This window comes from Amblyomma mixtum, chromosome 2 (assembly GCF_055824585.1).
Source record: "Amblyomma mixtum isolate Tamu chromosome 2, ASM5582458v1, whole genome shotgun sequence".
NCBI lineage: Eukaryota > Metazoa > Arthropoda > Arachnida > Ixodida > Ixodidae > Amblyomma > Amblyomma mixtum.
Genome location: NC_143013.1, coordinates 146365368 through 146392931, shown reverse-complemented (window position 1 = coordinate 146392931; position 27564 = coordinate 146365368). Strand labels below are relative to the sequence as shown.

Genomic DNA, 27564 nt, shown 5'->3' with positions numbered 1-27564 from the left:
TTTTTCCTACTGAGCACCTGTTCTGCGCGCTCTCCTTTTCTTTTTTTATCCTGTGGGTCCTACTCCTCCTAACTTCTTTGTTTTTATGCGTATTTTTCTTCGATCCACTTTGTGTTACTCACTTACCTGCGCGGTGCCCACCCCTATAAAAGGGGAAACATCATCAGACAAATCACTCTTGAAAAACGTTCTTCCGGTCGAAACGTCGTCTAATATGTTTCCTTTAAAGACGCGTATACTTCGCCATATATATATATATATATATATATATATATATATATATATATAATCTTGTAATCGGTTTTTCGGGCACAGAGCACAAAATACAGCACGGCAGAAAGCGATAAGTGCGGAACGGCGTTCACCGACAGTCAGCGGTGAACGATAGTCACGGGCTCGCCGAGAGCCGTCCCGTTGCCGCCAGGCACTTCGTAATTACAATGGCGAAGGAGGAGCCATCCTGGCGGCTCACGGCGTGGTACTCATCGTGTGTGTGTGTAAGTGTGTGTAAGTGTTTGTGTGTGTGTGTGTGTTTGTTTGTGTGTGTGTGTGTGTGTGTGTGTGTGTGTGTGTGTGTGTGTGTGTGTGTGTGTGTGTGTGTGTGTGTGTGTGTGTGTGTGTGTGTGTGTGTGTGTGTGTGTGCGTGTGTGTGTGTGTGTAAGCATACCGATAAGCACATTTATCAGCAAAAAAGCTGATTGAAATTAGCATGCGAGGGGCTTGAAGTGGCAGGCCCAATTTGACGTTTCATAGGCGACCGCCCGGTTGGGCGTGTTACATGCCCAGTTTGGCTTTATGCGCTCAGGTGTCCATATTCGGCCTTTTTCCGTTCGTCGTCTTCGGTTCGATAGCGTTCCCGGCACACTTCACGAACACTCGCTTGCCCGCTTGACAGGGCTCGCTTGCTTAGTCTAGTTACCAGTGCTGCCTTATTCCCAATGTAAACCCTCGTTGCTCTTGAGGAAAGAAAAGGCGCATAACCAGCTAACTGGGCGAGTGGACACCTCAATCGCGTTTTGCTGTGGCGATGGTGTCCGTCTACAAATTAGGCAGTTATGCGCCTTTTCCTTTCTCATAACGAACAGAGGATATAGACTCTGTTGGTTCTCAGGAAAAGAATGACCCATAACTGGCTCCCTAGGTGAGTGGACACATCAGTCGCGTTTTGGTGTGGTGATGGTGCCCGCCTACAAATTAGGCACTTATGCGCCTTTTCCTTTCTCATAACCAACAGAGGATATAGACTCTGTTGGTTCTCAGGAAAAGAATGGCCCATAACTGGCTCCCTAGGAGAGTGGACACCTCAGTCGCGTTTTGGTGTGGTGATGGTGTCCGCCTACAAATAGGCAGTTATGCGCCTTTTCCTTTCTCATAACCAACAGAGGATATAGACTCTGTTGGTTCTCAGGAAAAGAATGGCCCATAACTGGCTCCCTAGGTGAGTGGACACCTCAGTCGCGTTTTGGTGTGGTGATGGTGTCCGCCTACAAATTAGGCAGTTATGCGCGTTTTCCTTTCTCTTAACCAACAGAGGATATAGACTCTGTTGGTTCTCAGGAAAAGAATGGCCCATAACTGGCTCCCAAGGTGAGTGGACACCTCAATCGCGTTTTGGTGTGGCGATGGTGTCCGCCTACAAATTATGCAGTTATGCGCCTTTTCCTTTCTCATAACCAACAGAGGATATAGACTCTGTTGGTTCTCAGGAGAAGAATGGCCCATAACTGGCTCCCTAGGTGATTGCGTTAACACGTTTTGGCGGGCTAGTGGCCCTTTCGCTCTCTGCCGACATTATGTATTTATACTTGTATGATCAGCAATAAACCCTCAGTTGTTAGTCAGCTCTGTGTCGTCCGTTTTCTTGTCTTTTGTGCTCGTCTTCGTTCGCGCTGTTTTTTTTTCAAGATCCCTAGGTGAGTGGACACCTCAGTCGCGCTTGGAGGTACGTGGCTGTCGTGTCTACTTAGCGCTTTACGCGTCATGCTTCGCGCGGCTGCCATAGTGCCCTTTAAATCGCTTTTACTAAATGGCTTATAAAAAGCTATTCCAGCGTTCGCTGTAAAAGGAAACGTTGCTCAGAAACTCTCAGAAACGCGTTATTTTTTATGGCTCGGAATAGGTACTTGAGCACAGTTTGGCCCTGCAACATTTACGTTAAAGAGGATGCCTGTTAGTTCTGTAGCGAAGATATCGACGTGACACACTACATTCTTGTAGAGTCTAAGAATTTTTAGGCACTAGACACAATAGATTCTTGGAGAGTGCAAGAACTTTTAGGCACTAGGCGTCACAGTGACAACAAGAGTACTACAGGAATCCCTTTGCACTGGGAAACAGCCAAGTGCAGTCATTCCCGAAAAAAAAAGTAGAAATTAGAAAAAGCAGTTGGGGTGGTTTCTGGCAGATTACGGGTAAATAATTCCGCAATGGTGTGCGAAAACTCACAATAGTTGCGGAAGATAATTTTTAGGGGCTTTACTTAGTGGTCAGGAAACACATTCAGGAATCACCTCGATTTAAAAGGAGGCTGCAAATTATGCATCTACCATTTATTGCCGTACTTCATGGCACCAAATTAGGAAAAAAAGTGCAGTGCATGTTCCGGCGAAATATGAACAACGAATGGCGCTGTTCACATCTGGAGCGAAGCCAGTTTTTGGGACCCGAGAGCTTTACATGCACGACGGGACTGTTCCGTGCGCCTGCATTCTATGCAGCTCCCAACTCCAGAAAAGAAAAAAAAATAAACAAACAAAGCGGTTGGGCGTTTACTGTTGTGCCTATCCATTGATACAACCGCGCGTGGGAGGCACTTCCTGATATGATAAGGTAGCCTGCGCTTACACCCCTTCCTATGATCTCATCTACAGGATGCTAGCTCTCTTCGTTATTGTTGTCGTTCGACTCCTGGAACTATTGTGGACATGTTGGAAAATACCGATAGTGCAGTGGCGGAAAGGAGCCGCTATCGTCAACCGCGAAACTGGTGGCCACTGTCAGCGGATGTGATTGCGGGACTCCAGCTGCGATAGATGCTACTTGAGTAGACAGCGCGCCGTCGTGCGCTTGCATGTTGTACAATCACGAGCGCTATTGCTCTCCCTGCCGCAGTAAAACTCCGGGCATTGCACCCATTGTGGAAAGGCAAGAGCGTTGCAACGCACCCAGTGAACGTGGAGGCCGTGTCTCAAGCCCCTTGCGCGCTACTCTGCTCCTCCTTCTCTCCCTTGAAGCACCTGACAATTTCGTGGCGTCACAGCAGCGTCATTTCGGTAAGCGACAGCTGGCAGGTCATACGTTAAACTACAAGCTAGACCTCCTTCGATGATCAGACGAACCATGGCAAGAAAGAAAATAACCTATCACTTGAGCCTATCACGGTTTGTAACATAATAACCTATCACGGTTATTATGTTATGAAAATAATGAAAATATGAAAATAACCTATCACGGTTTGTAACAACGGAAAACTTGGGATCACTGCAGATTTTCAGGAGAAAGAGCTACCGCGTTTATCAAGGGTCGGAACGCGGACCATCTGCCCTGCCCGTGTTAAAAAAGCTACGGACTTTATAAGGGGGCTCGGTATTCTGGTATTAGTGCATAACGTCGGGGTACGAATACAGTTCGGAACCGGGAAAAATATTGTAAGTTTTTCTCTTTGTTGCGGTAGGCACTATTTGGAGGAGATGACTACCAATAACCATTCTTCTTACTTTGTTAACCTTCTTTGCGTATAGGGTGACGCTGATGCGAGCCGTGAACACGCAACGAGGTGCGCATCGCCACCTAGCATTGCTTCTTCAAGCTTCCAAGGCGGAGCGTCCACTCTGCCTTCGAGAAGGTAGATGCGCTACATTTCACGTGGCGTGCTTTTTTCTTGATAATAGTGCGCAAAAAATTAGTAAACGAAGCTGAACACTTGCACCGCAAAACAATATACAAACGGATTTCTTTACTGACGGACCTTTCACTATCGCTTCCGGCAGCCGACCCGTATCTGTGACGTCATAAGCAAGCTTCAGGTCAAATCAGACATGTGCAAACTGCAATATCTTTCACTCGTCTGCTGCAGTCGTTGTAGCTGGATTGCGTACGAGGTTTAGCGAAGTGCAACAACACAGCACACCATTTTGTACACCTATACAGTCCTGAAACCAGTTCCTCGGAGACATGGCCAGTATAGACACGCTCTCTTGCGATACATTTAGTGTATCGGTATGAGGTATCGCTTGCTAAAGGACAAACTATCGGTATCGAAAATACATTTCTAGTGTATCGCATTTTTAACGACATTCGATGCGAAAAAACATAATGTTCCCTTTATTTTGAGCCTGCTGTGAGTCAGACTTTGGCACGCAGCGCTCGCTCAGGCGATAGTTCACTGGAGAAAGGAATGGACCGAAAGTAGGAATAAACAATGCCAATGCTGTTCACCCGGTAAATATTCTTTCTTACTACATTCTTTGTTTGACAGATGGCTTCAGTTTCTTAACTATACCTCACGGAAGGTCAAGTCAACATGGCTATGGTTCACTCTAATTCAAGGATAAAAATTCACCCTCACAGAACAGAACACGGGTCACGTGTAATGCTGCTTCTGTATATGGGGTCTTTTTTTTTCATTTCCTTCGTTAAAAGCGTGGCCACTTCTCGGGGGTCTTTTGGTCGATCGGTTTGCCGAAACGTTGCTTAATGCCTCTTAATAAAGGTAACATCTATATAACAAGGGTCAGTAACGTCGTATGTTTTGCGCAGTTAATGCTTTCAGCCATTTTACTTTCGTTGTTTTTCTCATATCTTTTAACTTAAGAGTGTTCCGTTTCAAACGTCTGTTGAAAACAGTGCATCAGAAATAGCTGTTCGGCCTTCGAAAGTGCACGAAGCTTGCACCTTTTCTGCATAGACCCAAGCCAAAATCAGCTTGATAAATATCGCAGTAACGAATTAAAAGCTGCATAAAATGTTTAAAGTGCCCACAGGCCCGTTCGTAGGAAGAAAATTACTTTAAAGGGAAGATTTTGCTGGGCTGTTATTGTAAGTGACCGCTTCAACCTAACTCCGGATTCAGCCGATTGCTAATGTTCTAACAAAGCCACCTGCACCGACAGCCGAGTTCAGGGAAATTGGAGCTGAAAGAAATCCGTTTGGCCGGATTTAGTTTTCTAACTTATATAATATTTTTATGATATAAATAATGTAATATATATATTTTTTTTTAATTTTAGTTTTATATCTTGTATCGGTATCGGAAATAGAATTTTTGATAGCATCGGGTTTGTGTATCAAACACCCTTTTTTGAATTATCGTGCTCAGTCCTGGTTTCTCACATGTCATGTCATGTTTGTCATGTCATGTCATGTTTAAAAGACCACTGCAATGAAAGAATTAAGTCCGCTAGCCTGGCGCACACCACTGATAATATCCAAGTCTCTTCTAAGGCAAATCACTTAGAAGAAAAACCTTACAGCTCTTAGTGAAGAGCTTTCATTTTAGAGGTAAGTGCAATATCAAAGGGAACAGTAGATTTGTGCTGCAGTGCGAATAACGTCTCGTGGGTGCTATCGCTCAAACTGCGAACTATTTGGAATGAGAAAAAAAAGCATTCTGATCATTAATAACTAGCCAATATTGATCGACTGAATGTGAACAGTGTGTTCTCTTTCACGTTGAAGCTGCGTGTACTATCAGGCGTAGAAAAATTGCAAAGACCTCGAAACCGTCTCGATGCAAGAAGTTTGCGCTGCCGAAGCGGAGCGCCAGCCATTGTGCGTATTCAATAAAGCGCTGTCGGGCGGCCGTATTGCGCAGCGGTAACATGCTGTGAATGGTAGGGTCGAGTTTCGGGCGTCCTGGGGGCATCGTTTGCAACGTGAGCGCTCGGGCGCGGCTCCGGTGGGGCGCAGCAAGGCGCAACCATAGTGGTACAACCAACTGCTTAGAGGCTGCATCACTTCAGAAGTCCTTGAAGCGGCAAAAATACCACTTTTGTTCGGCTCATCGATATCAAAACAATACAACAATAGCGTTCCTTTTAACAATCCCCATATGCTCGTTCGGCAAAGTACGTTTCAAGAACGCCTGGTAGATCTGGAGCTGATTGTCGGCAACCATGGTATGTGTTTTACTCAAACCACAGATGCATTTAAAAATTATGGGGAATGTTGACGTTCGACCTTCTCTAAAAACATTTGAATAGGAGAAGGAAATGCCGAAAGGATTTGCTTTGCAAGCTAGCTGTCCGTAGCTTTCCTCCCTCTCCAAAATGCCTGATAGCTACGCTGTTTTATTGTACGTATATTGTTCCTCCTATTGCCTATGTCTTTGCATTTACAGATGAAAGGTGCGTAGTAGTTTATTTTCTTTCTGCGCACGAATTCGTTAACATAAAAAAACTTTTCAAGCATGAACTTCGACAAAACAGTACTTAAACATGCTGGAAACATTATCTAGCCTTTTATGTAGCCTTGCATCGCAAAAAAAGCAGATCTGATTCTTCAATTGAATGTTGAGGCAGCTCGCCCCCGAAACTGTCCAGTGATTAAGCCTGAAATGATTTAGTTATAACTCGGTATTATTTATTTCATGCCACAAAGAAGGTACACGTATGTGCTTTCGTTAACATGTACAAGAAAGAACAAATTATTTTTTCACTTTCATGCGCTGACGGGAAGGAAAATGACCAAGAAAAAAGTTGAAGCTCGACATGCAGATGGACATTAGCGATACCAACTATTTCATGACATCGACGCAAACAAGCTGTATCATCTTTCCTCCAGAAAGCGTCAATTTTGTGTTGAACACCGCTCCTGTACATAAGTACGTAAGTCTTGAGAAAAAACAGCGCTTGCAGGCAAAGGATGAAAAAAAGGAGCACACAAAACTGCGCTGTAAGCATGCGCCCTACGTAAGCATGCGAAATACCGTTAATTTGCCGGTAACCTGTTCGATTCCTGCAGGATTCCCTCAGCCACAGTAACCACAATGCCTGAAACGATTAATTAACGACCGGAACCAGTGACAGAAGGGAACTACCGAATATCTCATAATTGGGGTTGCATCTTAGTAAGCACGCATCTCTACAGATTCGTAAGCGCCGCAAGCTGAGTTTAGGCCTCGGTCTTTGTACGCTGACATGCAGAAATAACTTTTTGTAGCAAGCAATAGTACCCCCTCCCTTTCAAACGTATAGGCTGACTATGACTGTTCAACCATTGCGGCTTTCCACTGCTAACCAAGACGTCACGAGGTGAATCTGATCCGCATCGGCTGCATTCGAAAATACTTCTCTACAGAGATTTTGGTTTATGCTCAACAGCCGGACATCGTCAAAATTAATTTCAAGCCATTAAATACCCAATCATTCATGGCCGGTACATCGACTTCTCCAGTGCATTAATGAATGCTTTTTAGCGCACGAACTCGTCACAAAAAGAAAGGCTAGCTTCCATCGACACTAAGTAGTCCGCTCCCGCAGGCTGGGACCAGATGGATACCTGGCGTAGTTTAGGCACGCATTTTACTTTACGAGAGCTGAAACACTCGCTAAAGCGCCATTTCTGCCGTGGCTGTAGGTTGCGGCGCCCGGCGGTGATTCGCAACCAAGAGATACCGGCCGGGGCGCCCTCCTTTGATATTTACTTGGTGAGCAAACACACTGACAGCCAGTCCCGGATATGGGGAAAGTACAGCATGGCAGTTGCCAGCTGGAAGGGCGCAACGCCTGCGTGTTACGTTAGGGGGAGCAGACAGAAAATGTAAGCGAAAACGCACGTAGATCGAAATGGTGCGCGAGCGTCTTCTGTAAAGGAAAATTTGGATCGCATACCGTAACTGCTTTTAAGACGGTACTCATTAGAGATTTGAAGCCTTATAGCAATGAGCTGCTCCCAACATATCCGGAAGTTTTACAAAAATATAACGCGTCTTCTTCTTTCGATAAATGCAACTGTCGACGAGATATTATGCACATATAACAGGCTCGATCGCAAGTTTTGGTTTAAGTACAAGTGCGCCGCAGGCTTCACGCGACCGGCATGGATGGCGTCCTTACTCTAGCCATTTCAACTTTAACCCATGTGGGTAGCCCAGAAAAGCAGGTATCAAGAAGAGTTTTGATAAGGAACCAGAGTGTTTTCTGTACGTTTAGTTTACTTTTTACATGTAAGGGGTGCGTTATTCCGAACACGTTCATTTATGATACAACAAATAAAGAGGCAATTTCTACGCCTGAAAGAGGTCCAACAAAATCTCTGATTTTCTCTCTCAACATCCACTGGGTTCGTTGTACGTGAAACGAGCATTTCATCATACTTCCCGTCATGGAGGCATAAAGTGGCAGAGGAAATTGTGCCCCAGAAGGCCATCACATCACAAACACATCTTGGTCACGTTTCTAGCGAGGAAATCTTTTCAAAAAGCAGTAATTTTATGTTCGCAGTATACGTTGGCTCAAATATTGTAAATTTATTGCTTTTTATCTATCTGATTTCAGAAACCGGAATGAAGAAATTGCGAAATCTGTCCCAGGCTTCCATGACTGAGTGCCAGCTGGCAACGTAATGATTTGCATTACTTGGTCAAGGTTTTTCTAAATTGTAAATTGTAGGGTTTAATGTCCTGAAGCGACACATGGATTATCAGAAACGCAGTAGTGGAGGGCTCCAGAGTCCTTTGGTCGCCCTGGGGGTCTCTAACGTGCGTTGACATCGCTCAGCACACGGTGTTCTTCAGTTTTGGCCGAAATACTACCCACAGCCTTCATATCAGCAGGTGGATGCGAAAGACACTGAGCCACTGAGGCGTGTTAAGCTTGCATTTGATTCTACGATGGATATTAGGGCTTAATCTTTAGCCCCCATTTTTCTTTTTCTATGCGCAAATGGATTGACATGTATGTATATGTGAAACGATTGCGATTGTTTTTTTTACGTTACTCTACAGCCCTTTCTGGTTTTCAAGAAACTGAATTGTTGTTTTACGAAGAATGTCAGTAAATTGACGCAGGAAGCGTAATCTTGGATGCGTCAAAATAAAAATAAATATTAACAATAAGCAAAAAAAATGAAACGTTTGGCGATAATAAATTTGTCCTCAAAAAAGAGCACAGCCGGCCAAATCTTAAGCTGGCGTGTGTGTCAGCCGCGCTTTCTGTGCTCCTGCAGCTCATGACATAGCAAACTTGTGAAGATATTAAAACTACGCAAAGGCTCACTAATCCCGTGCTTAATATTGAGGTTTCCGCAAGTTTTTCTTCTTCGCAAACACAGGAGCACTAAAAAAGCGGCCGCCACTCACGCCAGCTAAAGGTTTGTCCGGATGTACACCGCACTCCTGTACATTAAGCTTGCGGCGTTTTATTTTGGAACAACCTGCGTAAGCAAATGGAGCATTATAAATAGATGACGACATAAACTATGACTACGGTTAGAAAGTCAGTATGACATAGAAAATAATACTGTAATATATCCTACCGAACTTTTATCAGAGGTACCACAGAAAAGCGTATTTTAGATAGTACCCGCACCTTTCAGAAGAAAATAATGTATCCATGGATATTGCTACAAGTATAAAACGTATTTTTTTATGTACAAACCATAGTGTCTTAACACAGGGAGATATATTGTGTAGTCCACATTAAGCCAAAACATTTGGTAACATAAATCATGACTGCAACATCTGTTCACCTCATATGACATGTACAGTACGGTAATAGCGAGCTCACGTAAACCCTACAATAAAAGACATATAACGAAAAGCCGCTGTTTGGTTACAAAATACCTTAATTTCTGCTATTATAAAGGAGCGCCTCATATAACTGAAGAGCCAAAATCTATCTTTGCATTTCAGAGATCTCCTAACATTAACTTCTTTGTATCCCAATTCAATGCAACTATTATACGTAATTACTAATGCTTCGTCACACATAATTGCGCTTTTGAAGAAGACTTGGGACAACCCATGGACGACACAAACTCTGGTGTGCAAACTGTCAACTAAAGTTTTATTGCGATGAGCCCACATATATAAGCTTCACATGTCATAAGAGTTGTCAGTTTGCGCACCAGAGTTTGTGTCGTCCCTGTGCTATCCCAAGTTTTCTTCAAAAGCGCAATTGTGTGTGACCATGTTAACTACCAACTAGCCGAATTTGAAACCCTCTTACTAAAGCTGCACTGCTTTAATAGGCCCGCCTTTGCGTCCAAAAATGCCACTTGCGCACGACAACCTGTACTACAACCACCTCGCTCTCCAATACTGCCGGGCATTTTGGAGTGTATATGCATGTACTGCTTTCTCCCACGACTCTTCTTTCCTTCTGCAAGAAATCTCAGCCAAATTAAGCGCACCTCTACATTGTTAGGTGTGGCAACGATGCTCTGCTGTGCTGCACCGGCCTTCGAAGTGAATTTTTCTTTTTCCCTGCTAGCCTTACTCATTCCGGCTTAGAGTCCCAGTAGTGTGTTTAAAACGATAAACTTGGTTTAGGCACCCATAAAGTTAGCACGTTTAGCTGCGATTACTGCTGCTGATGTGATATATTTGTTTGCCATTTCGCAGCTTCCACTGCCAAAACGCAAACTATTCAGTCTCTCCACTGAACGACGCCTTTAGTTTCATCATTACACTGCAATGTGAGAAAAGAAATCTTTGCCATCTAAGGGCATGCAGCACCTCATAGGATCACACACTTCGCACCCTGCCCCCCTCCACCCAACCTCCAGAAAAAAAAAAGACAGCAATAAAAGCGGTGATTTTCCAGGATTAGCACCCATATCGCATCACTGAGCACACCATGGATTCCTGTGCTGCTAGCAATTACACGACTAAATAAGCAGTAAGGCAGCTGCCATGGATCAGGGATTTAATTAAAGGCTAAAGATAGTGGTGAGAAACGGTTTGTACCCCATTTCAAGCCCGCTCTCCAGTTAGTAAACGTCATGCTAAATCTTATTCAGTGACTGCCAATACTAACTAATATCCGAATTGTCATCATCTAATCATTGTCAATAAGAGTACAAATTTGAGCGTTCATCTCTGACGTGGCCATAGATGCTTCTAATAGACAGCCATCCGCACCTAATGGTATGGTGAAAGCTAAAGTTTCGTGCGGCGCGATCTGGAGTGGAGATAACACATTCTTCTTCCGTGCGAAGAGTCACACTTCTGTAGCTCAGTGTGTCTTTCACAGGGCGCGCGCTTGTTGGAAGGAAGTACCGGCCGGGGGAAACGTAATCACAAGTAAACTGCTACTGACGCCATAACTGTTTCTAGTGAATGTCTGGCTCCCTTTGTAAAATGCCAAAAATTTTGCATCGCCGAGTTCGTGGCAACTTTACTTCGAATGCTAGCGGTTAACTATTCCTGCATATAAAAATTTAAATGAGTTTCAATTCAAAGTTTATTGGGACACAAGATCATTATTACGTGCGTAGTTATACGAAACGATGCCCCAAAAGTTAGTGAATGCGCAGCTACTCACAAAGTTAGAGCGGAACAAAACTGCGCGAAGACGACGGGACAAAAGAAAGGCACGAATACACACACACAAAGCGCACAATACACACACACTGCGCTTTGTGTGTGTGTGCATTCGTGCCTTTCTTTTGTCCCGTCGTCTTCGCGCAGTTTTGTTTCGCTCTAACCATGAACCGACTAGCCCAACATCATGTCTTACTCACAAAGTGTAACGTTCCACTAACTCCACATATACACCGCAATGCACTAAAAAAGATATGCGCAAATATTACACAATGTTAGAAAAATAGCTTCAGATAATAGCTAATTTATGGCACATAAAAAAATCAATCTTCTTGAAAGTTTGGAAAATCTTAACACTTTTTTTAATAGCCTTGCTCATGGGTCCTTGCGAGGGTGCTCATTTTGTAAGAAAAGAACAGTAGCGCAACCAAGACGAACACAAGAGAGGACCACACAGGACTAGCGCTCATTTCCGAGAAAATTGTAGGCAGTTCAAATGATAAATAGTTGAAAAAGGCGGCGCAATTCTGTCTTAAGCATTTCGAAGCATCTGGAGCAGGGGAGTGTTCCAAACGCAGCTGTCAACCAATCGCATCAGTTGTTGATTAAAAAGCAAGGCTGGACGAACTGATGACGAACGATATTTCAGAGTTGAGTGAAAATAATGATCCCTGTGGTGCGCTGGGAAACAGAAGCAGGTTAAAATACTTAGTTTTCAAGTAATGAAACTGTATTGCACGAAATGTAGAAGTGGGAACGAGGGAGGTCTGATTTTCAATATAAAAGCGCAGATTAAGTATTAGTATTAGTTGGGTATGTAATGCCATACTTAAGAACAGTGAGTACTGAGAAGTAACTGATCCACTTATCATATTTTCCGCTGACGTGCCTTGCGAGGCGTCTAGTTAGAACAACAAGAACTCTGGGCTCGGCCTTAGTGCTTGAATGAGGAGCGTGAAGGGTGATTCTCTTCTCTCAGCTCATCATGGCTGACTTACCGCGTTCACTGGTCTCCAACTATGTCACTGATTGACGTGATCTAAAAGCTACCGGCTCTTTACCCAGCATTGAAAGGATTCACAAGGAGCTGTCGAGCTGGAGTTAACTGCAGATATATTTCCTTGCGTGCTGGAACGCCTATTTCTTATTAGCGCGCAATGCGTCGGCCTCGATGCCTGTGGATTTGTGGTGTACTGAAGCCCCTGGCAGTTCTGATTAAGCGCGGGTTAATAAAGCAACTAAGACTCCTGCGAAGTCCGATACTTCGTCAAGAACGAGAGAGCTAAACCAGGGAAGAGCACTCACATGCCGTAAGCGACGCGCACAGCGCGGGTCCCCTGGTCCCTTCAGCGTGGACTCCTAAGGCGGCGAAGGAACAGTCGAAAGGCGAGCACCCGCATGCGTGACGACCAGTGCGAGTTGTGAGGCTCCCGGGCCGCTCAACAAGCGACCATTCATGCCTTGAAAACCCCATGAGCAATCAGCTTCGAGCGGACCAGCTAAAAGTTACGCTCCCGCCACAGCCTCGAGAGTGCATGCTGCGGAAAGAGAGAGTAGGAAGAAGGGGAAAAAGGTTTTGCCCCTGCTTTGCGCTACGCATGCCGCCCCATTCTTTGGTGGCATCTTGTTTTTGTTTTCTCCTCCGTGTCTACCCTCTTCCCCTGTTTAGCATATCGGAAACGTGAAGGAAAGCAGCCGTGTGATACAAGACGCGCCTCTACGGCTAACATCGCCCGCTCGCCTTTTGCCCACCACCGGCGCGTGTCACCGGTCGGAACCGGTTTCTCTCCCCCGCTGCCTCTTCTTGGCGGCCGCTCCCCGCCGGTGGTCGGATCTGCTTTTTTTGTGCTGCGCGCTTTTCGCGGACTCTTGTCAATAGGTAGCAATTTGTGTGTGCTTTGCGGCGATTCAATAAGGTTCCGGTGACGCAACCCGAGGGCTTGTCACGACACGTACCGCTTCTCAGCTGACGCGCTCATGGAAGGCTGGTCAGTGAGCGCAATGCGCTGACTGGATAGGAGTAATCCTGACAACTTTGCAGACGCAGTGCAAAGGTTTTTCACAGCCTGGAGACAAAATTAGCGTATGTCTGCCTTTTAAAATCGCGCACGGTGATTAACATTGCGTTAAACTTTAATTGATCAGCAATTTGACACAACCAACTGGCGTCCTATTACAATGTTTTGTGAGGTATTTTCCGTAACGCTTCGACAATATTTCATGATGTGAAATAGTACCGGAGGACGTTCCACGGAACTCTCTTCTAACCCAAGCTCATATTCATGACACTTCGTCAAAAGGAGTAATTGGGAAAGTTGGTTAAGCGTAAAGAGGACGTGAACGAACCCACAAGCTGGAATGAAAAGAAGGTAGTAAAAGACAAATTTTGACTCCCCCGGTTTGAGTGCAGCGTTTCTTTTAAAGCTTGCTTGTTTTTCCACGTGCCGTTATACTGTATATACTTACATAATCAATGCGCTTTCTTTTAAAATGTCCCCAAATCTCGAGGAGGACGGGGGGGGGGGGGGGGGGTTTAGAGGGGTTAAAATATTCACACAAACTTAGGTTGGCAAAAACACGACAGAAAAAAGGCTAGTCAAAAAAACATTTCACCTGGTAGGGTTCGCCTTCCACTACCCAGTACTATCCAGTGCAGTTTCCGTGTCCTCGCGCACGGAAGCAACAAAAGTCAAGAACTTTTATCTTACGCTCGCACGTATAACACGCTTAGCCTCCCCTCGTAGTATCTAAAGGAGCACAAGTGGAGTTCACAGCCGTCAGCGCGATCACCAACCGGAACGAGTCCCTAAGACATTCATTATGACATACCGAACAGAGATACCCTTTGAAACCAGACTCTCCAATGGCCCTCTGTTTTCTCGCTGCACATCCTTGCTGGCCATTCGTCTCGTAGATGAGGTACAGCAGCCTTCATATTACAAAAATTCCACTTTATAGTAATGCGCCGTTCTTTAGGCGTTAAAAAAAGAAGACCTGCTAGCATTCGTCATCATCATGTAAAGACTGCGCTCGAATAGAACGGTGAGCGTTTATTAAATGAGCGAAAAAAATTGCAGTTTTGGAAAGCCAAATTAGGAGTCCCGATCATTATGCAAGCGTGTTTATTATGCGATAACATAAGGTATACGCGCAAGCATACAGTTAAAGCAGGTTATCAGGTACGAGCAAGTGCCTATCAGGTTCTTTGGCGGTGCGAGCCGCTTGCTGCCTGAAGCGCTTGTGAAGAAAGTACGAAATCGTTGCAAGGAAAGGAACTGGCACGTTACCCGTCACTCATTACAGAGAGTGCTGACGTGCAGCTTAGTTCGGCGGCGCCTTCGTTCAAAGTTGGAACTTTATTTTTTACTTTTATTTAAATATACTGTCAATCACCAGAAGGATTCTAGCAGGGGTGGATATAAGGGAAAAAAAAATTACACAATTGGTAACAAACAATTATACCAGACACAGAGCGGCACAATCGACTGGCCACATTATTACAGGATTTGTGAAGAGAACAGCAGACGCTAAGGAAATAACGGTAATGGGTGGTGGCTGTGGGATATTGGCTACGAAGACTTTCTTGAAAACGGCCTAGAATTTAAATATACCCCTGAAGATAAGCGTGTGGACATGCCATGAGTATGAGAATATTTTGAAGTCTGCCATGGACGGCTCCTGCAGTAGGCTTCTGTTTTCCTTGGCAGTAAAAGGAATGGTGCAAATATGCGGCGTCCTCAACTAAGACAATCCGCGAATTAGTTCTGCCGCACAGCAGTTCAGCAGCTCCGCGCAGCAGTTTCATTCCGTCGCTGGATCAGCTGGCGACATTAATGTAAGCTTCTTGCAATTACACGTTTATCTAGCAAATTTTCTGTAATTAAAAAACTTCTTCAGTGCGTTAGCATTTAGAATGTCGACTCTAAAAAAAATGCAGGCCTCTCTGTCACGGAGTTCCCTCATTGGTCGATAGAGGTCATCTGACGTTGTGACATCATCCCAACGTGCCCACAGTGGTAGGTGGCAACCTGGCCACTGAATTGTGAGCAACCTTCCTGAAGATAGCCGAACATTCCTGAAGGTCACGACTTATGCATACCATATAAATCCGATGGAACGGGCTTCAATCCAAGTTTTGGCGGGAAAGTCGCACGAACATTATACACGCATTGTAGACACCAGAGCAGCCAGCCTAAATCATATCTCATGTTCCTATTCAGAATAAGGTAAAAAAAGCCCCAAGTTTTTTCTTCCAGTTTCAACGTTGAAAGTTGCCAGTTGTGTTAGGAAAGCGCCTTAAATGAGGAATATTGACGACCTACTAGCCTTTAACAGATAACTATTAACCGCAAGGGGCGGTGGGGGGATATTCACTTCCGCTGCGTAGAAAGTCAGGACTTCTTTAAGCTTCACAGCATCCAACCGAGGGCCACAGAAAGTTGTCGTGGAGTATAGTGAAGGTCAACCGGCGCGCTAACCACTAGTTGCTCAGCCTGAGCCCCAAAAGTAATAGGAAACTCTGCTTGCGTTTTCCTTCGATCGTCAAGTGGACGTGAGTGACTGTCGCAAGCAAATGTTCTTGCAGGATGTAACGGCTCTTTGTCCTCTCTGTCCGTCATGCGTATACCCCTGTTGTGTCGTTCCAAGTTTCAAAACAAGCGTGGAGGTATGTGGATTCACAACGGCTTCTGCCGCTTGTTTTTCCGATATAAAAAAAGTGGCTATCGGGCGTAATAAAGACGTCGTCCGCACCCTTTCCCATTACGACTCTGCAACTGCAGCCATAGTGATTAGCGCCAGCCTTTATATGCTTATCTCAACAACCTTATGGAGTCTACAAAAATAGCGATACAGCAGTACGAAACATATCTAGTCGACTTCAAACGCCCGCACCTTCAATGGCCGCTGTAATAGACATGAAACAAGTTCTGAAGCATGTTCATCAAGGACTGCTATTTGGACCTCATTTGGGGGTATAATAGCGCGTTGTTTTATCTGGCAGCATGGGCACGGATATAGTTTCTTCGCTAAAGTTTCTGTTTCCGTTTGTGTACTCCTTTTGGGGAATATTCCGTTCTGGTTTGACCTGGTTCCAAACAGACTATACCGGCTCTTTGGGGTTCCAGATAAAAAATATGCTGTTATTCCGACTTCTACAGGCCCCTCTCTAGGCGTCGTTGCTGTTAACAAACAGTCAAAAGTTAATTTTTGATTAATTTCCAGAGGACGGAAGCAAAAGCGGGATTAGGCGCACACGAAGTTGTGATGTCGCACCGATCGTACAGGAAGGGAAACTGAAACTACAAACAAAGGAAACAAATTGCAGTATTTTTTTTTATTTTTAGCCCTGGTGAATTGTATGTGATGATTCATGTTTACTAATTATAAACGCACTAAGTCCAGATAAACGGCAAAACTGTGCAAAAAATACGACAAAATGTTTAATCGTTTTGTCATAAGGACAGATTTTACTCATATTTTGTAGGATTGTCCTTTAGTACTCTCGTACAACACATGTACAGTCGGGGACAAAAGTCTCCTGGACCACGTGTTCCTCAAACGAAGCTTATAACTCTACTATCAGACAGCGGCTGGAGACCACACCTGTGGTGATGAAAGAACAAAAATTTAACTTTTACCTCCACAAGTGTGGTCACTAGCCACCGACTAATAGCAGAGCTATCGGCTTCGTTAGAGGAACACGTGGTCTGGAGACTTTTGTCCCCGACTGTACTGGTCAAGTTACTCAAATCGTGTACAGTTATTTAATGTGTGTAAGTATTATGAGCATGCAATGTGACGTCGTTAGGGAAATGAGTGCGCCCCAGCTCAGACAGATAAGAAAAGGAGAAAAATCTCTCTCATGTGGATTCCTATTTGTTTGTATGCGCAAGCTTATTGGGATTCTAAACGGCGCAGCCGTATTGTGGTATTTGGCGGATCGTAATTTTGTATTGAAGTCACTTGGTATCTAGTGGAGGAAAGATCGAAGTCCTTTGCACAAGTTTGTAGAAACCTATAGATATGTTTAGACAATGACGTATCTTTGATGAATGTAAGACTGTGGTATCTGTATTCTAGAACTCCTTTTAATCAATAGCCTTGGCAAAAAGAATAAAGAAAAGGAGTATGTGAATGAGGAATTGAATTGTCCCTGAAGAATGACATGAATATAGTTTTGGAGAAATTCATGCTTTTTTGTTAATGGGGGTTTAACGCCCCAAAGTGAAAGATTTAACGTCCCGTTGTGACGGGCTCCGGGAATTTCGACCACCCGGGGCTCTTTAACGTGCACTTACATCGCAAAGTACAAGGGCCTCTAGAATTTCTCTTCTATCAAAATCCGTCCGCCGCGGCCTGGATGGAACCCGCGTATTTAGGGTCTGCAGCCGAGCACCATAACCACTAAGCCGCTGTGGCGGCCAGGAGAACTTAATGCTGCTTTGCAATGTAGAGAACCGCGCTTACAGCAGCTTCCCAAATATTTGTTTAAATTTCCTGGTCCAGGGTTGATGTAATTGTATAATAAAGCATTCAGTCAACGGCTCATAGGAGTATATTTTTAATGCAAGAAACAGTAGATCGTTAATATACAACAATAAAAGAAATAAACCCATAACGCAACTCTGTAGGATGCCTGGTGAAATGTCAGTCACCGATAATATAGTGGAATGAAATACTATACATATTTTAAGCATTGGGAAAAACAACTAACTATGACAAGGTTGGGGTTATTAATACAGAGATAATATCCTCAATTTTTTTTAATGAGGGATATCGCGAAACACCTCCGATAAGTCTTATAGCATCTATAAGCATATTGCAGTAGAAATGAGCTGAGTGCCGCATAGGGTCAACAGATTTTTGTAGTTATCAAGGCTAACATCAAATTAAGAGCACCTGCACTGGAAACATGAAGGTCGTGAATTTAAGACTGAATTTTAAGTGAAGAAAAAAGTTTGGAGACTATCTGCAGTAAACACTGGTCAGAAGTAGACACTGAATGAATATGTATAATCGTCATCATCATCATCAGCCTGACTGCGCCCACTGCAGGTCAAAGGCCTCTCCCATGTCTCCAATTAACCCTGTCCTCTGCCAGCTGCGGCCACCGTATTCCCGCAAATTCCCTAATCTCATCCGCCCACCTAACTTTCTGCCGCCCCCTGCTACGCTTGCCTTCTCTTGGAATCTACTCCGTTACCCTTAAGGACCAGCGGTTATCTTGCCTTCGCATTACATGCCCTTGCCAAGCCCACTTCTTCCTCTTGATTTCAACTATAATATCATTAACGCGCGTTTACTCCCTCACCCACTCAGCCCGCTTGCGATCTCTTAACGTTGCACCTATAATTTTTCTTTCCATAGCTCGCTGCGTTGTCCTTAACTTAAGCTGAACCCTCTTTGCTGGCCTCCACGTTTCTGCCGCATAGGTCAGTACCGGTAAGATACACCTCTAGTATACTTTTCTCTTGAGGGACATTGGTAAACTGCCATTCATGATCTGAGAGAACCTGCCATACGCGCTCCACCCCATTCTTATTCTTCTAGTTATTTCCCTCTCATGATCCGGATCTGCGGTCACTACCTGCCCTAAGTAGACATATTCTCTTACTACTTCCAGCACCTCGCTACCAATTGCGAACTGCTGTACCCTTGCTAGGCTGTTGAACATTACTTTGGTTTTCTGCATGTTAATTTTAGACCCACGGTTCTGCTCTGCCTATCTAATTCATTGATCATGCTTTGCAGTTCCTGTCCTGAGTGACTTAGCAAGGCAATGTCATCAGCGAATCGGAAATTACTTAGGTATTCTCCATTAACTCTTATCCCCAACTGTTCCTATTCCAGTCCCCGGAATACCTCCTGTAAACAAGCAGTGAATAGCATAGGCAAGATCCTGTCTCCCTGCCTGACATCTTTCCTTACTGGAGTCCTATTGCTGTCTTTATGGAGAACTATGGTAGCTGTGCAATCGTTATAAATATCTTCCAATATTTTCACATAATACTCTTCTACACCCTGATTCCGCAGTGCCTGCATGACTGCTCAGGTTTCTACTGAGTCCATTGTTTTCACGTAATCAATGAACGCGATATATAGTGGCTGGTTATATTCTGCGCATTCTCTATCACCTGACTGATTGCGTGAATATTGTCTATTGTCCAGTATCTTTTATGAAAGCCCGCCTGGTAATTTGGTTTAATGAAGTCTAAGGTTGTCCTGACACTATTAGCGATTACCTTAGTAAATACCTTGTTGGCAACGGACAGTAAGCTGATCGGTCTTTAATTATTCAAGTCCCTGACGTCTCCTTTCTTATGAAATAAGATAATGTTAGCGTTTTTGCAAGCTCTAGGTATGCTCGAAGTCAGAAGGGATTGTGAATACAGGGTGGCTAGTTTTTAGAGCACAATCTCTCCTCCATCCTTCAACAAATCTGCTGTTATCTGATCCTCACCAGCTGCTTTCCCCTTCTGCATTGTTCCTAAGGCTCAGAAATATTCAGAAAGTTCAGAAATATTGCTGGAAAAAGGATGAAAAGTGCGTTCGTTACCAAAGAATAAGCGTGCTTCTCTTCGAAGATGAGGTGAACGCAAGAGGTTCACCAGCAACCTCTCTGCCTATAACTTATGAGTTGCCTAGGCTCGTCAACGCTTCCTAATTATGTAAGCGTTTCGGGTCCGCCGATTGCTTGTTTGCCAGCGCCGGGGTATTAATTACGTGGCTGGCTGCGAGCCAGCTGCACTTGGATTTAGTCCTCTGCCCTCGGGGCGACCTCTTTCAGCCTCGCGTCATGCCCTCTGGGAAGCAGCCACGCGAGAGCTCCGCTGTTCGCACTGGCTTTCGTTAGAGCGGAGAAAATTTGTGTGCTTTCGGTAATGACCGGTGGGTGTGTTCCGCGAGCTGCGTTTGCATCTGCTTTCGTGACACAACAAATGCTATAAGAAGTCGGTCGTTTCAGCGCTCGCGCTTGGCGTTGACAGCCTTGGCTTAGCTGCACTTCCTTAATGCAGATCCACTTACAATAAATAAAAGCGCCAGATTCGTGCTGGGGATACAAATTCACCACTCAGGTTGAGTTTGTGGCATTGATGAACCAATCTCAGAAGCGTCAACTGGCGTTTTTCGCTATTCGACGGAGCACGCAAATTTAGGAATATTGAGTTCTTGCGCCGACCGCAAGTATTATTTTGCTGTGAAACCCCTCCTTGATTCAAATGTACTTAAGCATGAATTCTCACTGAGGCATGTAATATTACATACTGGTGAACAGCGCAAAAAAGGCGGGACAACAACAAGACAAGCGCTGTCTTGTTGTTGTCCCGCCTTTTTTGCGCTGTTCACCAGTATGAATGCATACCAACTCGCCCAGATCTCAGCCTTACTAAATGTAATAATACATCTAACTATTCAATATAAATAACAAACATGAAGTTTGTGAAAGCGCTAATAATAATGAATAATATTAGGTTGCGCAATCGTATTGTACATACTAAGGCGAGAGCCTTTCTTGGCTCATGAGAGGCGTGGACGGAAGTTTTAGATAAAGGCTGTCCGCAAAATTGTCCACACGAGCTGTGAATAATAAGTTGCATGGAAATTAAAATAAAATGTAAAAGTTGACTAAGCAACAATTGATAAGTAACATATATGTAATGATCATGGAGATAGTAAGTAGTAAAAAGTATTCATACAAAGTGATAATGAGAGCTACTGATAATGAGAGTTAGTGCTGGAGATAGATAGTGGTAGTGATGGTAGTGATAGTGACAGTTATAGCTGCCGATAGTGATAGTGCTATAGATGGATAGTGATGGTAGCCGTAGTGATATTGATAGCTACTGATAGTTATAGTGCTAGAGATAGATATAGGGATGATATTTAGCGGTAGTGGTAGTTGGTATCGTGATGATGATGATGATTGTGTTGACAATGATAGCGATAGTGACAGTCGGTTGTAGCGATGATGATGATGATGTTAGTGGTGATAAAGTAGTCATGATGATAGCGATAGCAAAAAATGAGCCGACGCTGCAGCAGTGATCGAGTATCTACCATTAACACGCGTAACATGAGTAGCTGGTTCGAATCCCTGCCGCGAGCTAGTCTCAAACTCGAATGCTGCACGAAACGCGAAATCGTATGCCACCACCCAGAACACACTGCGATAAACGGTTGAGACCAATGTTCAAATCAAGATTCGAAAACACGTAGGATTGAGGGAACATAGGTCACCGATTTGAATTCCTGCCGCGAGCTAGGCTCTACTTTAACCAGTAAGTTTATAGTGTACGAAACGTTGAATCGTATAACACCATCCAGGGATTTTACACGAATGTTATCACTAAATGGCCCGACTTTGACGCCTGCCAGACAGGGATGTGTATACCGGATAGAGATAGTCTAGTTTCCAATTGTGGTGCTCGAGCATCATAGTACCTCCTGTTATTATTATATTGCACTATGTAACCACCTCTGTTACCATTACCACCACTGGGATACAACGTCGTTGCAAGGGAGGCCGCCGTCTTGGATCCTATCCGTGGAATCAACATGATTCGGAGGTCGAAACGCGATCAAAAGAGCTAATGCTCTTAAAAAAGGCCGTGGGTTCGAGTGCCGCAAAAGTCGAGGGTTCGAGCTCGGCAACAGTCATGGGTGCGAGTAAAGGGAAAGATTTTCGCATTTCCGCTCTGTAGCAGGTGCAATCCTGTAATTTTTGTTTTTGTGGGTTTCTTTGCTTGAATTCCTGCCCTCTAAAAAATTAGTTGTTGCCGGGACCGAGAACAGAAGGCAGAAGCGACATATGGGCTGCACTGCCTGTAACACTGTTAGAGGATGTTCACAAATTTTGGCATTGATTGCTGGGTGCCATGCGACTGCCCGTCATGTTCTAAATTCCCCAATAAGTCGTACTTTTACCAGAGACTTAACGTAGAGCTGTTACGCTCTGATCTAGGTGGCAGCGATTGAAAACACGCGCACAAAACCGCCAACCTGTCTGTCACAAAAATGTACGCAATAAAGTGACTTGAGATGGCCTCAGTGAATTTTTGTGCACTAAAAGGAGCTCGACACCGGCATTAGTTTGTGCGTGGACAGCGAAATAATTTCCATGCATCGGCCACCTCGAGAAGTGGGAGGTTGTGAGTGACGAAAAGAGTGCTTTAAAAAGGTATTGTAGGCGATCAAATCTGGTTTTAATGAAGAAAAGCACCTTGTTAGCGAATCGGCCAGCTTTATAGAGTTTACTGCTCATGTTACTTTAAAGATATTGTATTTTTAAAGCACGGGTGAAGGCGAAGGACAAGAGAACAGGACGCGAAAAGCGCTTGTTCCGTCCTGTTCTCTTGTCCCTACTCTTTACCTGCTGTTTCTGCATAAGGTTTGTTGTACCAACTAGCCCCGCAAACAACCTCGCTAATTCGTATTATTCCAAAACGCGATGAAAGATACGGCTTTGTAAAAATAATCTATATAAGGAGGTTTATTTTCCTGCACAAAGTATCTTTCAAAATACACCTAATTCTGGAGTACAGAAATACTCCTGTTTTATCGTGTGTACTTCCTGTCCTCTGGTTCCAGCTGCATGCCATTGTTTAATATAAATCAACAACCAGAAGAAAACATATCCTTCAATTTAGCCTTCGAATAGCATTCGCGTGAAAGAATGGGTTGGCAGACAAGATGAACGATGTATCACGCTATTGCGCTATAAATTAATTCCGGCTGGCAAATAAATTATCCGCAACAGTTTCACCATGCTACGGCAACGCTGAATAAACAATAAACATGGTCCACCGAAACATGAATTAAATGACGGTAAAGCTCCCAAATGGGAATCGTGTTCACAATCCATCCCTCAAACTTTTGATCCCGAATATAATCGCTACGCATACAGCCAACCCATAACCACCAGCAAAATTGTGAACAAGCAATCAGGTGTGAGAGCCGAAACATAATTTCATCTTTTTTGCCGGTGCCGTTTATTTAAACTTTGACATATACCAGACCGACCAGATGGGCTGCCGTCAAACGTTTCACATCAAATACCAGTAAAGTATCTTCACATCGGTAGCACACGTACGAGTCAGCGCAAGAAGAAAAATTAACATAGAGGGCGGCTGTTTTTTATAGCCGCGGCAGCTAGACCAGTGATGTCACAGGCCAGCATTATTTGATAGCAAAAACACAATTTACGAACCTCTTTTGTTTTGTTTTTTAAATGAAGGGGCTTTGAGATGTGTTAAGCTAGCGCGCAAATAGTGTTCTTTGTTATTTATGCAAATGCATATTTACACCGAACACCGGAAAGCTTTCAGAATCACTAGAATTAATGGGGAGTACATTAGATGATTAGTCAAATAGGAGACAGTAAGAATGGCTAATAATCTAGAACAGCACAGTAAGCGGGGAACAAGGGACCCAAGATTCGCAGTGTATACCCAGACTCTATGTTTTCGCTGTCTCTTTGATTCATCGTTGTCATCGGTTTTACTGCGCCATTTGCAAGACAAATCCTTAACCACCCTTTTATCTCCAATTAACCCTATCCTGTAGCAGCTGAGGCCATCTTGTCTCAGCAGTCTTCCGCTCGCCTAACTTTCTGCAGCCCCCTTCAACACTTGCCTTTTCTTGGAATTCAGTTCGTAACCATTAACGACTATCGCTTATCTGACCTTCACATTGCATGCCCCGCCTGTGCCGATTTCTTCTTTTTGATTTCGACTAGGATGTCATTAACCCATGCTTGATCCCAGACTCAATCTGCCCTCTTTCTGTCTCTCAACGTTACACCTATCATTTTCCTTTTCATACCCTGACGCGTTGTTCTTAAGTTGAGCCCTTTTCGTTAACGTCCAAGTTTCTGCCCCTTAGGTGAGTACCGGTAGGATACAGCTTTTATATACTCTCCTCTTGAGGGATATCGGTAAAGTGCCATTCGTGATCTGACAGTATCGGCAGAGTGAGTTCCGCCACAATCTTATTCTCTTAGGTATTTCGCTCTCCTGGTCAGGATCTGCAGTCGCTACCTGCCTTAAGAGACATATTCCTTAGCCATTTCCAGCACCTCGTAGCCCATCATAAACTGCAGTTACCTTGTGAGACTGTTGAACATTGCTTCAACTTTCTTCATATTAATTTTTAGACACGCGTACAGCCTTGCATGCCTAGGTAAATGATCATGCTTGGCATTTCGGACCTTGAGTTACTTTGCAAGGCTATATCATCAGCGAATCGCACGTTACTCAGGAATTCATGGTAGAGAGAGGGTGTGGTAGATGGTCCGTGGCGATCACAAAATGAACCAGGGAGGGGAAAACCTCAGGTTGCTTGAGTCAACGTTTCGACAAGAGGACTTGTCTTCGTCTGGGCCCAGGAATTATTCATTACTCAGGAATTACTCAGGATTACTCAGGAATTATTCATTAACTCTTATCTCCTGCTGTTTCAGAACAAAGCTTCTGTAAACAGCGCACGACTTTGGGCACGGGCTGCACGACTTTGTACTGATTCTAATGCTTCAATTAGGTATGACTGGTGCGGGTTCCAAATGGGTGAGGCATATTCTAGTTTAGTACGAATGAATGTTTCATAAGCGAGTTTGCGGATGAATGGAGGGGACACGGCTAAGTATCTTCTCAGTCTGTTGAGCGATTTTGAACTTTCAGCTACTATGTTTAAGATGTGCTCGGACCATGAAAGTTTGCTAGTGATTGTTATTCCTAAGTACCGGTAGGAGTCGACTTGTGTTAGGGGGATTGACCTTAAAGAATACTGGTAATTTAAGCTATTGCGTTTACGTGATACTGTCATGTACTTGCATTTTGAAACGTTTAATGTCATCAGCCACCGGGTGCACCAGTTGGTTATTTCGTTGAGGTCATTTTGGAGGAGGACTTGATCGTTGTTTGATGATATGCGTCGATACAGAATGCAGTCGTCTGCGAATAGGCGAATTGACGATGATATGTTGCAAGGAAGGTCGTTAATAAATACCAAAAAAAAGAAGAGGAGAGTTATTATTTTGCCCACTCTCCCGTGTGCACGCGGTAGGCCCGTCCCCTTTCTTCTAAGTACCGGGTGTTTCTTTAGAAGGTCCAAAATTTTTAAAGAAAGGTATATTCCTTTAGATTTCTTTTAACCCTTGGTCTATACTGAGGGCTACGGCGAACGCCAGGTACGAGGCAAACTACTTTAATTAGTTCTGTGATTAACTGAATACGTTAATTAACTTTTATAATTTTTATTTTAGGGGATATGCTGTCTTAGCAGAATTGGAGATCGTCTTCCAAACAGTCCACCCAAGAAAAAAAAATTGAATGAAAAAATTTTTTGCGCGCGTTACGAGGCCAGAAAAGTCACCCTGGTAGGCAGCTTCACACTGTAACACAGCGTCTGTGAGCGCCTGTGACGTAGTTCGCTGAGCCCTGCGCTTTGTGTCAGTGCGTTTTTGTTCAAACGCGGCATTCCGTGAGGCCGCGGAGCGAAGCGAGACAAGCAGCGATAGCGCAGGCCGCCTGTCCGGGCTTCAGGTGACATCAGCCGTGTGACGTAAAGCGCAGGGCGGAGCGAACTACATCAGAGGCGCTCACCGCCGCTGAGTTACGGTGTGAAGATGCCTACCAGGGTGACTTTTTCGCGCCTTGTAAAGTGCGTGAAAAATTTTTAATTAAAATTGTTTTTTCACGATTGGACTGTTTTGGAGGACGATCTCCAATTCTTCGAATACAACATACCCCTCAAAAATAAAAATTATAAAAGTTTATTAACATAATATGTTAATAAACTTCCGGAAATTTCGACCACCTGGGGTTAGTTCGCTGATTAACTAAATATTATTTAGTTAATCAGCGAACTAACCCCAGGTGGTCGAAATTTCCGGAGCCCTTCACTACAGCGTCCCTCATAGCCTCAGTTGCTTTGGGACGTTAAACCCTAATAAACCAAACCAAACCATCATTAAAGCAGTTTTCCTCTTGCCTGGCGCCCGCCGCAGCCGCCAGTACAGCCCCAGTGCTGAAATGAATCTAAAGCAGTTTACCTTTTTTTTTTAATTTTGTACCTTCTAAAAAAAACACCCGGTATATACGCTGTGGTGGCTTGTAGATCATTCGGCTGCAGGCCTTAGGACGCGGAAAGAATTCCTGGCCGCGGTGGTAGCGTTTCGACAGAGGAAAAATGCAAAATATGATGGCCATAGCTGTTCGATATTTTTAGGGAGCCCACCAAAAAAACAAAGAATACCGAAAATACCATATACGACACATGTCATTGATATAAGGTGCTGTACAGCTCGGACCTCGACGACCCGAGACACCAAATCATGAGGGCCTCAGCGGCAGCAGCCTCCAGGGGAGTTTTGTGTGGAGAAAACGTACGCTCCGTCTTCTCCAAAAATCACATATATTTCTACTTACCCAGAGAATGGCGATGGCTTGGACGAAAACTATTATCACCGCCAGACTGCACTAAGACGCTTCTTTCTCTCTTCCTACTTTCAATCCTTCCTACATCCCTTCACTCATAGAGGGTTGACGTGTCCACAAAGCAGTGACACCGTTTGTATGCCTTTCCTTCACTGAAAGCAATATTTTCTTTTGGGATTGAGACCTGCATTTTAGCTATCTCGTGACCTGCCAAGAAACAAAAAGTTTATTTAGACAGCGCTACGCCTATACGGTTGGCTAGGGAAGACTAACTTTTAGAAAACTTATCTGTATTTTTTCTTTCGCTTTCCAACCAGTAGTGCGGTAGAGCTACAGTACCGCACGCTAAGGAAATAATGGATGGCACCGGCTAGGGAAACAAAACTTTATTCTGGTTGTCACTAGTAACAAACCCCCAAGTATACGCATAAATGCTCATGTGAATCTCCCTTCCTTGCCGACGCGTCAAGGCAAACGCGCGACACATAATGTGGCGCAGAGACAGAATTTCTACATGCGTATTTTATTCTTTGCGGCGATGTGTAAGACATTAGTATTCATGGATAGCTACGGGGTATTCGCCTGTGATTGGCAAAACATTCGTAATTGAATTTTTTGTTCGTACTCTTTCGGTATCAACAACGAAGT

The 27564-nt window shown here is 44.2% G+C and overlaps 1 protein-coding gene and 1 long non-coding RNA gene across 6 annotated transcripts in view; one reads left to right on the top strand and one right to left on the bottom strand.

The window, feature by feature from the left end:
- The window catches only part of LOC149361179 (monocarboxylate transporter 12-like), a 194183-nt gene that overhangs the window by 100811 nt on the left and 65808 nt on the right, over positions 1 to 27564 (bottom strand). Inside the window, exon 1 of one of the 5 annotated variants that reach the window (XM_089572610.1) lies at positions 12788 to 13007. The exons of 3 other annotated variants lie outside the window; for them this stretch is intronic. The gene's annotated coding sequence lies outside the window, so the exon portion shown is untranslated. Of the gene's footprint in view, positions 1 to 12787; positions 13008 to 27564 lie in introns of those variants that run through there. One more of the 5 variants, XM_089572612.1, reaches the window with a different exon arrangement.
- LOC149361181 (uncharacterized) lies at positions 2965 to 9813 on the top strand. The gene is made up of 3 exons (XR_016288919.1): positions 2965 to 3272; positions 3741 to 3844; positions 8496 to 9813. It is a non-coding gene; the product is annotated as an uncharacterized LOC149361181 (long non-coding RNA).